The sequence below is a fragment of the Pipra filicauda genome, unplaced genomic scaffold (assembly GCF_003945595.2).
Source record: "Pipra filicauda isolate LSUMZ 115617 unplaced genomic scaffold, ASM394559v2 scaffold43_size3849885_pilon, whole genome shotgun sequence".
Classification (NCBI taxonomy): Eukaryota; Metazoa; Chordata; class Aves; order Passeriformes; family Pipridae; genus Pipra; species Pipra filicauda.
The window spans coordinates 2,781,759-2,794,972 of NW_024104576.1; the positions used below are offsets into that span (position 1 = coordinate 2,781,759).

Below are 13,214 nucleotides of genomic sequence, written 5' to 3' on the forward strand. Positions count from 1 at the left end.
GATTATGTGGGTTCACGTTCTTAAGACTACTCTTAGGGTTACTTTAAGTTTAGGTAGAGAAAGCATCTCAGTTTAGCAATGAAGTGTAAAGATGTGTGTGGACAAAAGAATAAAACCACCTCTTCGTTTATTTCAAAGAAGGACAGTAAAGGAGCAAAGTCTTTTCCTTAAATTGAGTCTGAATAGCTGGTTGTTTCTCTATTACTGTCCAGTGTAACTAGTTTTTACCAGCACCTTCTCTTTCTGAATAAAAGAGAAATAACTGTTATTGAATTAAAAAAAAAACTTACGAATGAGTCAGGAAACATGCACACAAAAAGCAATCAGAACAGTATGGAGTTAGTAGAGTAGTTTTGCAGCAAGCAGAGAACTGTCATGTCAGATGCTCATGATCCAGACAGCAGAGCAAGGATGAGCTCCAACACTCATCCCCCATGTAAGATTTGCAATATGATTGTTTTTAAAATAAAGGAAATCGGAAACCAAAAGGCATCCAAAAAGAGCACATAGGTTTCTGTCTGCCAGAAATGAACTCGGACAGGCCAAGAACAGAAAACATGATGAGAGAATGATGATCAAGTACATGAATGATGTGATACATAAAAACTGTTCAGGTACCATTAGTAACTCAGAGCTAGTCATGGAGCAATGTATTGGTTGATTCCTTGCCAGTTTCAAATGAGCAAATAACAATTTTTATTTTGCAAATCTGTGGCCTTCTCTTTTGTTTTTCCATGTCATTAGGAGAGCATCCAAATTGTCCCATGCCACTGCATTTTATTGAGAGGGTGGAAAAGGGGAAAAAAATTCTGTATTAACATGAACTGCCCTTTATGTTTTGATCAACTCCCTTTTTCAACTCCCTATCAACAAGAAAGCAATAAATATTATAAGCAAATCCGTATTCAGACATCAAGTAAAAGAAAATCAATAGTTCAAGCACTATGTCATTTTGTTGATAAAAAGAAGGGCATACCTAGAATTCTCACACCAGAGGACTCTACTTCTTCAGCTTCTCCAAGCATCTCTCTCAGCATCTGCATGCTTTTGTCGGTTTTCTGCTGGGTGAGCCAGTATAGGTGTATGCCACGTAACAGAGCATGCATGGCACTGCAAAACACTGAGCACGCTTCCAGTGGAGTGAAAACTGTAGTACAGCCATCTTATGCTGCTGATGCCTCTTCTTAAACTTCCATCAGCAATTCAAGGTGTTCTTCTAAATCCACATTCATGTTTTTCAGAAGGTATGGTACTACAGTTTGCAAAAGACTGAGAAAGGATCCACGATAATGCTGATTTTTAGTGATGAAGCATCCAATGCAAAAATTTTACTTTGGTAAAAAAGAAAATCCATTCATTTTATTTTAAAAATATGAAAATACTTACCAAACAAATAAATGGGACACAACAGCTATAGTATCAAGCTCTGGCTGTGTATTCACACCTGAAGTATGTATGCTCCAAATGCTGATTTAGGATTAATGTTCTCACAAGAACATTAACAAACAGAGTTATTGTTTAGAAAAGTAAATGCTCTCAAGCAATGAATACTGGATTCCCATGATCAAAGAAGTTCTACTGTGTCTATCACGGGATTTAGTAGTATTTTTTCTGAACAAATGGGACAGATGAGCAAATAACCATCATTTAAGAAAGTCAGCCACAACCCTTCAAATGTAAGAACTTTTATTGCAAGTTTTCTTTTGAAAAGGTCATCTTATTCTGCTCAGATGTGGGGTTTTATGATGAATGCTACAGTCCTCCTGCACAGCAATACAGAAACATGTTTGTATAATAAAGTAACTGCCGAAAAAAGGACACTGTACTCTGTCTAGAAACTAAACATTATATTTTTATCTGGGCCTTCTGCCTGCATTTGGGGAGAAAAAGTAACTTGTGCCCAGCATAAACACCAACTTCTACATCTACTTAGACACAGCTGTTGCACAGCTTAATGTGTTCATCTATCTGTAAACAAAAATGTGTGTCCTTATGAAAAATCCATCGTCTCATTTTGTCTTATAGTGATGCATTAAATTAAGTCTGCATGCCTTTATCAAAACCTCTAAGTGTAGAAAGTACTAAATTTCATGACAGTCAGTGCATAAGGGTTGATTGCTAAAATTAGGAATCAGTATTGAAAAATACTAGCATTTCAGTGCAAGGCTACTGAGACATTAAGTGGAACTGAAGTCTTTGCTGCCTAGTTAAAAATTATTATTACACTTCTTATGGAGAACTGAGATTAAAAGCAGAGAAACGGAAGAAAACCTGTTTTAAAATAGTTTATTATTTTACATACATTTCATTGTGAAACAAATGCATTGTTCTTTATTATATGCTTGCTGTCTCTTCCCATTTGGCATCTGTACCAATGTTGTTTTTAATGGCATTTCACTCACAGTTGAACCTTTTTAGGGGGAGGAGGGGCTGTTAATGGATAGAAAACCCCCTATTGTTCTGTTTTCTGGCTATGAAAACTTCTTAATTAAAAAATGAAAGCAAAATGATGCACCAGGTACTGAAATCTAGTGCTGCTCAAATGAAATCACAGCAATGGAGTAACCACAGAGATAGAATCCTTAGTGCAGAACTGCTTCATGCTTGGCTATGTGTTTACCCCTTACACAGGGGAGAGAAAAACCTGAAATGTTTCAAGTCAGCCCTATCAAGAAACAAAAATTCCACAGCAGAGCAGCAGTGAAGAATGAGGTATGATTAAAGCTGTTTTAAAACAGAATGAAGTAATAAGCTTGATCCTTCTTAAATTATAGAGCATTTGGAACCTACATTATAGGACTCCTTTGGTCCCACAGTTTCATTTTTTGGCAGCTTCTTGCTCATCCAGATCCTTCCCCCAGTTAACATCAAGGTCCCATTTTCCACCATCACAACAGAGAATAAAGCCACATGGGACCAAACACCATCATTTGGTGCTGGCATCTGGTCCTTGACAAAAATGCTATCATGAGGGGAAAAAAACCCAATGAACACGTCTACTTGAGTTTTGTAATCTTAACTCTTTGTCAGCTATTGGAAAGATGTTTCTGGTGTTTAGGCTACAGGACATAGAAGGAGGCTCAGAAGAGTCTCAGCAAGACCAGTTGTTCACACCTTCTGCCTGAGTGTAGTTCACAGAACCACCCATGTCAGAGCAAGGCAGCAGGTGGCAGAAAGATGAAGCTGGGAATGCATAACTAGGTACTACTTGCATGATTTGTATTTTTTCCCTCAGAGTGGTCAAAGAAGCCTCACTGCTGTTTTAACTCATGCCAAGGAGTTACGTTCCCAAGCAGATGTGCAGACAAAAGAGCAACAGATAATTCCTGTTATTAGTTGCCTTCTTCAGACCAGTGCCTGGCTCCAAGTGCTGTACAGTGGGGTGCACAGAAGTTGCATATGCATCCGAGTAAGCCCAATCAAATGTAAATGACTGCAGTCCCCTGAAATGATGTGGTTAGCCCTCTGCCTGCAGATATTGGATTCTGCAGCATTAATCCCCACTAATGTAACAGAATACTACCGGTGGAGTATACATACATTCTGATAGCAATATGGGAAAAAGCAAAAATTGTGTTACAAAAATGCCAGTATGATAAGAGTATTTACATTTACACACTTTAAACCTTCAGGGAACTTGACAGGTTTAATTTTCCAATTAAAGCCAGAAAGATCACAGAGTTTTCTAGATTTCACATCAAGTTCTGAGATAACAAACATGTCAGAATTAAAATGTAAAGGAAAGACTGAAGTCTTAGAATCATAGAATGGTTTGGACTGGAAGGGACCTTAAAGGTCATCTAGTTCCAACCCCCTGCCACGGGAAGGAACACCTTCCACTAGATCAGGCTGCTCAGGGCCCTATCCAATGTGTCCTTGAACACTTCCAGAGATGGGCCATCCACAGTTTCTAGGGGCAACCTGTTTCAGTGTCTCACCACTCCCACAGAAAATAATTTCTTCCTAATACTCAATCTACACCTGCCCTCTTTCAGTTTAAGGTCATTACCCCTTGTCCTGTCCCTATATGCCCATGTAAAAAGTCCCTTTCCAGCTCTCTTTCAGCCCCCCTTTAGATACTGAAAGACCACAACAAGGTCACTGTGGAGCCTTCTCTTCTCCAGGTTGAACAATCTCAATTTTCTCAACCTTTTCTCATAGGAGAAGTGCGCCAGCCTGCTGATCACCTTTGGGGCCCTAAGTCACCACAGCAGCACACTTCTCTGCTAACTCAAAAACCCCAGCAGTCCCAAATACATGTTGTAGGTGCACGTTTCCAAATAGCATTTTTCACAACACATTCCTACATAAAACCAAACTTCTAGGCTGTAGCTAGACAGACCTTCCTCAAATATACACTGTAGACTCCTTCCCGTAAATCTCAGAGGGTCTTTTTCAGGTAGTTTATACAACAGATGGTTCACCTCCCTTCACCTCCCTCCATTCTTTTCTCTCTGTGGGGCACATTGCAGAGGGCACAACAGGCAGGACTCCTTCCCTCTCCCTGCTCACCAGCCTTTTGTGTTCTGTTTGCTGGAAACACTGTTTTTTTAATGGTTTGCACTGTTACTAGAGAATGGATCTATGCTGAGAACATACTGGGCATGAGAATTAGGTGACTGGAGAGACTGGCTTTGTAGCTTCTAGGAAAACATCTAATGTCAAGAAGGACCCAAAGGTAGAGTACCAGATCTGTAGCACTACTATATACCAACCTCATCATAGGAGCAGAATAAAACTGATCAGCAGTTCTTCCAACTGGTTCCCCTGCCTTGGGGCAGGACAGGAGAAAAGAAAAAAATCTGAAAATCTGTACCACTACATCAATACAGAGGAGGCTGGTGCCATATCTGCTTCAGGAAAGGTTCTGTTTCTCAAAGTTTACCAGCAGGTGGATCTACAACGAATTATCAGTGATCTATCTGTACTAGTCCTGTGTGTCTGCAGGCAGCCAACCTCACATAAAGAGTCCCGCTCAACTATATATTTTTGCTTTCTCTTCATGTCCCTCATTTGTCACAGGAATTTATTCAAAGTTAATGAATCAGTCCAAAATTCTTCATACATATTTCAGTGTTTTTCAAAAAAAGAAATCTACATTTAGAAATGAGCATAAATCTTTTATTCAGTCAGGCATAACCATGCTTGAGTTGTCCTGCAGTAATACACTAACAACAAGCCTTCCTGACTACCAGACTTGATAATCGTAATTCCTTCCTAACAAGGCTTTCAGTGAGACTGTTTTATTATTCCGAGAAAGTCTGAGTTGAACAGATTCACCGCATTTCACCACAAAGCTGAATTTTTTTGAGATATCTCCATATGGAAATCTCAAGGAAGTCAAAAGGAATTTTGCTATGGACATGGGCATTTTCAATACTGAGAAAATCCTCAGTTTTCAAAACACCAAAATAAGCCTGCCACTCAAGATTTTGCAAAATAAGGTCAAGTGCTAACAAACTGGTTTGCTAGAAACACCCATGAAAGAAGGTCCATGTATTCTAATCCTGCAGAAATACAGTTCAGGGATGGGATAAGAATCACTACCAATAGATGAATTTCACAACTTCTCCAAAACATCCATCTGAATTGAGGAGTAATTTCTGTGTCTGAGGTACTTCATTTCCACACACATTTTTTCCTTAATGAAGTTTATATTTTAAATCCCTATCTGTTTTAGTCACCAAACTATTTCACCACTCTCATCACACAACACTTTGCTTTCCAACTGCTTTTCTTTACATACATAATGTGACTTCTGTAAAGAAAAGGGTTGGCAATTCAGCCTCTGATTTAGTAGAACAGAGTACCACAAAACATTTGACGCACTACTGTCTTCCTTACAGGCCAGTGCTATAAGGTACAGTGTGGACTGTGCCCTGCAAACCAAGAATTCCCATCAAGCCAAGACAATACTCTCTGTTACCTTAGAAAAATAATTTTACAATTTATTTCCTCTGCTAATAGCAGAAACACTAACTATGACATGTGCAGAACAGTAGTGTCCAAGCTAATACTTTTTAAAGCCACCTGATGATGTTGATTGTGATCTGAAAACGCACCACAAATTATGGTTTCCGCTCTAGGCATACTAATCCAAAACCAGAGGGCAAGATATTATACCAGAAATATTTTCTTTAAAGATGCATCTAAGAAGCCAATTTCCGCGACTTAAGATTTATCATGTAGTTACCAGGAATCTGTGTATTGTGGCAAAGATTCATCAGAGTGAATTTACGTTGAAACAAATTGATTGCTGCACACGGTTTAGCTCTACTACTGTGACCAACACAAAGCACACCTTAAAAGTAAAACCCAACATCAAAATGCACAAAGAACACTTTAAGAACATGTGCAGAACGTACTTCCTTGGTCCAGCGAATTTTCAGTTTGCAGTCTAAATACAGTTTAAAAGATGATGTGTTTCACATTATAGACAATGCTAACAAAACACTAGGATTTTCTATTTCTAGTAGGATTGTCTGTTTCCAAAAGAAAGAAACTATATTCCATTTTGAAAGCCCTGTTGTAATTAGAAATTACTCTGGGAGCATATAGCAGAAACAAAGGACTAAGCAAGATATCGATCAAAATATGATTTGACAGAAACTATCCAGAAAATCTGAATAAAAAAATAATAGTCATAACAAAAAAAACCCAAGTGAAATAAAAACCTTATTACTAGCACAGTTTTACTTAGTATTTTGCAGAATAAAATCAATTTGCTTTCCTTAAGTTTTAGCTGAAAATCTAAATGAAGCACACAACACACACAGAGTATTTTCTCATTTGCTTTAACATTCATTTTCAAGACAATGTTGAAAAGCGGAATTTATGCCCAGCTGTAGTTTTTATAACCAACCAAGAGAAATTTAGTTTGTATGCTAGAGCAACTGTGGAAATCAATTCTTAATCTATGACCTTGCTTACCACAGCTTGAAGCCTTGCAATAAATAAATGCCTTGAGCCACACATAAGAAACATTTTGTGAATCCGAGACAAATAACACAAATCTATATGTGTATATATAGTATTAGAAAGGTCATATAAAATACAATATTGGCTCTTTTCTTGATCTAACATAATAATGTTTGAAAAGCAGGACCCTGTAATTGCCTGCATTAATACCTAGGTGGTGAACAGTCACGAGTACCTATTTTCTTTTCAAATTACAATGTTCATCCTTTTAGGAGACTTCTTGTAGTCTGCCTTTTTTTTTTAGTGTGGAAAATGCTAGAATGCTTAGAAATAAAGAATTTCTGAAAAATACCTATTTTATTTGTCCTAGCATACGCAAAGTCTTTCTCTAAAGCACACTTAAGCTTCCTTGTGAAAATTGTGCGGTTTCATCACTAACAATCGAGAAAATAGATGTCAGAGCTCATGTGTTAACCTGCACTTAGTCACAATTACCCTCTTTTATATGCTGAATATCTCAAACCCTCATCCTATATGTTATTACTTATTTATCACTGGAGTATAAGCTAAAAGAAAGAAGAACATATAGTAATGTCTCCTTATTAATATTTTTCAATTGTAGTTCACAAAAAAAAGCCTGTAAACAAAACTTTACCTCCTTAAAACACACCTCCCATTCTTGATGTAATTGCTTGACTGTAGATTTTAAAATAATACAAAATAGCGCTAGTTCAGCTCATTTCCCTCTCTTGATTGTCTCCTTCCTGAAATACTGAAATTCAAATGTGACTGTGACTGACACTCCTTTGGAGATTAGCATGGCATTATTAGTTTGCACAGCAGGTCACCAAAGTAACTGCTGGAAAGGTTTCACTTATTTTAACCCCAAAGGACGTAATCTAATATGAAAAGAAAGAATTTGGAGATTCACAATTACACTTGAATTGGAATTGTACATAAAAATCAAATCAGAAAAGAGACTTGTTTTATTTATATAGAAGTTGTAGTCAAAGTAGATCACTAGGTCCTTTCTAATGCTACATTTTCACAGATCTTCTACCACTTGATCATCAGAGGAAAAGCTAGACTTACACTCAAATTACTAGGCTCATCCTACTTAGTTCTACCTATGAGCACAGGTATACCCAACTAATATCCAAAAACAGCTCAGGAGACTTCTGAACATCTGTTCTCCAAGGAAGCATCACCTTTTGTCCTCAATGTATGCATTTATTCCAGTCTAAGGGCAACTCTTAAAAAATGATGCCAAGTGCTTACTGGTCAGAACTGATGCATGGAAATACAGAAACTATCCCACTCCAGATGCACACAATATTTGCATACTGAAAAATAAGCTGTTTTTGAGCCTACCCCAGAACAGACTGACCTTACCAACAGCTAAAACAGAGCAGGAGGAAGTCTGATTTCGTGCATGCTTTTCCATGGCTCAAAACCAGGAATTTTAGCTTGGCAACGACCTGTGTTTTACACCTGGCTGGAGAGAACTCATATTCCAAAGTGAAGCCCCTCAGGTAACAACAGTTGGGGTTTTTTTGCAGATATAAAAGCATATGCAGTTCTCAAATTTCCAAAGATTTTGAGAATCACATTAGCCAGACCTCTCCACAGTGCTTTGTGGGAATGGGCAGCTCTAAGCACAGCTGCTGCAGAAGTGGGGCAGCCCGCACAGCCTTCCTGAGAGGTAGCCAGCTGCACACCCTGCAGCACCCCCACTAACCTTGAGACCTTCTCCTCAGCACTAAGAGTTACTACCAACTCCCTGCCTCACTCCACCTATGTCCTATCTGACACTGCAAATTAGTTTTTGTGTTAAAATCTTCAAGGCAGTTTGTTCTAACTGCAGGAGAGTTGCTTGGTTTACTAATTTGCATTGGTAGAAACTACTTCCCCACCAACAAAACAACAAATTTACATTACAATGTGCAGCTGCTTATAACCAATGACCCTTACAAAACAAGTTAAGATTCAATATTTGTGAAACAAAGCGAAGTATTCACTGTTGACTTTGTATCAGCATAAATGACTAATTACTTTAATCAGGAAGCTCAAAAGATAATGAACTTGATTTATTATAAACACAGGGGCTTGCCCTCTTATAAAAATTACCTGCTCTGCAGTTCAGGACACATTGATTTATGGAACCACTTGTAATTCTCTTATTTTTTATTTTAACATTTAATAATGGCTGAAAAATGAATGAAAAGTAAACTGGAGCAAGACATATTCCCAATACATTTTTACTCAATTTCACAGCAATACTTATACATTATCTATATCCTAGTACTTCACTAATAATAAAATTACAAAATTATTTTGAAAAACACACAGTGAACAAAAGATTCATTTGGTCAAGATTACACAAAGTGTGTAATATTCTTGCCTTTCTCTTGCATGACCCCCCATTATTCAGTGATATCTGACATCTGTTGCTGAGACCAGCTGAACACAATTCAAATCCGGTTTAGCTAGGAATATCTGAGGTCATAAAAAATCTCTGAGGATAGATTATGAATCAATCACAGCCTAGAATTCCATCAAAGAGAGAGAGAGAGAGAGACTGAATTTGCCTGGAGTCTGGTAGTAAACAAGAAAATATCTTAACATCTTTGAAGAAAAGCCACTTCGGAGAGCACTTGCTCTGTCCTGACCCCTGCCCCACCAGTCCTTTACCTCACTGAAGGGCCACTTGTGGGCACATAATGCACTTAAGGCATGTCAGGTCCCCATGAGAAGGCTTATAGATTTATTGCACCACATTCAAACTACACAATATGGTGACAAATTTTTACAGTACAGGTCTTTTAAATACACACAAAAACATCCATGTCACATCTACTTACACTGAGATTCCAGTGGCTCGGCACTGGAACAGGCTCCCCAGAGAAGGGTTCACAGCACCAAACCTGAGAGATCTCAAGAAGCATTTGACAACGCTCTCAGAGACATGGTGAGATTCTTGGGGTGTCCTGCACAGGGCCAAGAGTTGGACTCGATGATCCTGATGGGTCCCTTCCAACTCAGCATATTCTGTGATTCTATGGTTAAATTGCTTAAGACTCTCATCCACGTGAAGTCCTCTAGGTTTGTCCAACAACATGATGACTGCCATTGATTTTCTCTTTCTAATATTTAAGTTGTGGATTTTTGAGGAAACCTCAGGTACATTTCTATGTATTTTGCTGCATGGATTAAAGAAGAACCAGTATGTCAGAGACCAGAGGAAATGCTTCTCATAGTTCACTGGTAACCAGCAAAGTTCTCCGAGTTAGGTTTTTTGGAGTAACCACTGGAGTCCCTGGGTGTGCAAGAAGACTGTCACACAACTGAGTATAAGTACAGATGCCAAGTTAGTTATTATAGTGTTAATAATTATTACTGCATCGTGATTTGCAGAAAATAGTGATGAAGGGCAACGTGAGAATATTTTCAATGTGAAGAATGTTTTCAGAGACTGGATGATCAGCTTGATCTAACTTCAGCTCTGAGTTCAGCTAAAACAAACCATATTCCTCAGGGCACTGCAACAAACGGATTATCATAAAATAAAGACACTTGGCAGCCAGGTTCATATTACAGCTGCTTCTTGTGCTGATCTGTCACCATGACCCTGTGTTGCCCCATACACCCTCACATTGTCGCTTGCTTGTCTTATACTTAACACTAACATTCCTCTGGGCAGAGACCACCTCCTTCTTGTGTGTTTACAGAACGAGCTGTGCCCAGTGACTCAGTGCTATCACAGTATAAACAACAAGAAAGATACGCATCTGATCCTGATTTAGGGCAGAGTTGAACCATTCAATTAAATCTCTGCATTACTGAAGTCAATGGAAATTTTTATTCTGGAGACTAGGGTTTTTCATATTGTATCATCAGAGTTGGTATCTTCTTGCTACAAACCTTCTTTCACATAAGAAAATCATTTTTAGTCACCTGTCAATTCTGATACTTTGCAATTATTACCACAACCACATATAATGTGAGTAAGAGTAATATTTTCACCAGCACTTTTGTCAAATACTCTCATTCCATCCACCATTTCTTCCAAGCCCAGTGGCACACAGAGAATGTCTCAGGATGCAGACTGGAATTCTGCAGTTTGGAAGATATTCATCATAAGATTACTAAAAGACAGCTTTGGTCCATTAGGGGCACACATGGGATTGACCTCTCCTATATTCTATAACCACTCACTGACGACCAGACACCAAACCCCACTTCTGCACAGCTGCAGAAAACCACCTGCTATTACAGCAGATATCAGAAAGTATGGGATACCTACCAATAGAAGAGAGACTTCTAAGACATTCCATCAGACTCAGATAGCTCTCTGATAGCCTGTGAGAAGTCTGGGAGATATTTATTCAATGTCATACTACAACTCATGATTGTCTGAAACTGCATACACAATTTTTAAGGACCACTGCTTAAGACTGTTTACTTTCTTTGTTGGATTTTTAACTAGTGTAAATGCCTTTCAAATCAAGGTGCCCTCATTCTATGAAGTGAACCATCTGGAGTTCTGCTTTTTTTTTTTTTTTTAATCCACAGTATTAGAGGCCAAGCAGAGAACAAGTGTTCAGGGGAGGATTTGGAACAACTAAAAAAGAAAGAGAAACAGGAATTCAAACAGAATCTAATACAAAAAGAGGAATTCTCATCCACAAATGAAGTTCCACTATTTTACACAAAAAGAAACCATTAATTATTAAATACATATTCATTGATTAAATCTGGGTTAAGGTGCTGTTTTTGGCTGGGGTAGAGTTAATTTTCTTCACAGTAGCTAGTATGGGGCTGTGTTTTGGATCTGTGCTGAACACAGTGTTGATAATACAGAGACGTTTCTGTTATTGCTGAGCAGGGCTTACACAGAGCCAAGGCCTTTTCTGCTTTTCATATTGCCACACTGGCAAGGAAGTTGGGGGTACATGGGAAGCTGGGAGGGGACACAGCCAGGAGAGGTGACCCCAACTGACCAAAGGGATATTCCAGACCGTATGACATCATACTCAGTATATAAAGTGGGGGGAAGAAGGAGCAACGGGGGAATATTTGGAGTGATGGCATTTGTCTTCCCGAGTCACTGCCAGGATTATGGGGCCCTGCTCTCCTGGAGATGGCTGAACACCTGCCTGCACTTGGGAAACAGTGAATTAATTCCTTGCATTGCTTTGCTTGTGTGTGCAGCTTTTGCTTTCCCTATTAAAGTATCTTCACCTCAACACACGTTTTCTGACTTTTACCCTTCCGATTCTCTCCCTGATCCTGATGGTGGGGCAGTGAGTGAGCAGTTTCTGGGGCTTGTTTGCTGGCTGGGGTTAAACCACAACATTTATATACAGAACTATCATGGCAGTGAAAGTAGTGCTACAGAGCAGCATTTACTGGCATCCTGAAAATTATTCCAACATGTAAAACCCTCTTAACTGAGCTTATGTTTCAGAAGGAATACTTATTTTGAACAAAAAAAAAATATGTTAAAGCTTATATTTTAAAAGGTACCTCTGTTGTTGCAGCATTAAGACTGAAAGCTTACTCTTCCAGGCATTTATTTTGTAACAATCATTTAATTTCATATTTGGTTATGTTTGACAACTCTCATGGGGAGCTAAACACTCTGCTCTGCAACTACTGTGATTACTGAGAGAAAAAAATAAAATAACTTCGAAAATGATAGATCAGGCTCACTGGCAGGCTGGTTCCGCTGAGCTCAGCAAGAAGGAAAAGCTGCCTGATATCTGTAGCAGTGCAGTCAATCCTAGAGGCTATTCTGACTTGCACTTGCTGGCAAAAGTCCCTAAAGGACCTTCTGCCAGCAAGAACAGTGAGGGAAAAATATCATTCATGTGCACACTTAGGTAATGCCAAATCCTTCCCAATTCTCAAAAACTTCAAATAGTAGAAGCTACCACAAGCAAGATTTAGGATGTCAGTATGCCAGCTTTACCTTCTGTGGAGTCCTCAATATAGAAGCACTTCACTAGAAGAGACAAAGAGAGGCTACACAGAAAAAGGAGGAGGGGAAAACTGAACAGATAAAATAATTTATCTTTTACATTCAGAATATTATGGTTATGGTCACAGAACCATGGTCAACATTACCAAGCACTGCAGGCTAACTATACTGAAGATAGACCTTGAAAGGCTCATTGGAAAGGCGGGGAAGGAGAAGGGCAGGCGGGGAGGCATCGAATATACACAACAAATGTGTGCACTCTAAGCTTGTACCTTCAAAATTGCTGCTACAGGTCTATTTATTTAACTTATTACTA

General features: G+C 38.7%; 1 protein-coding gene across 7 annotated transcripts in view; it reads right to left on the reverse strand.

The window, feature by feature from the left end:
- The window catches only part of PPP2R2C (protein phosphatase 2 regulatory subunit Bgamma), a 194,180-nt gene that overhangs the window by 98,338 nt on the left and 82,628 nt on the right, over positions 1-13,214 (reverse strand). The gene's annotated exons all lie outside the window — the stretch shown is intronic.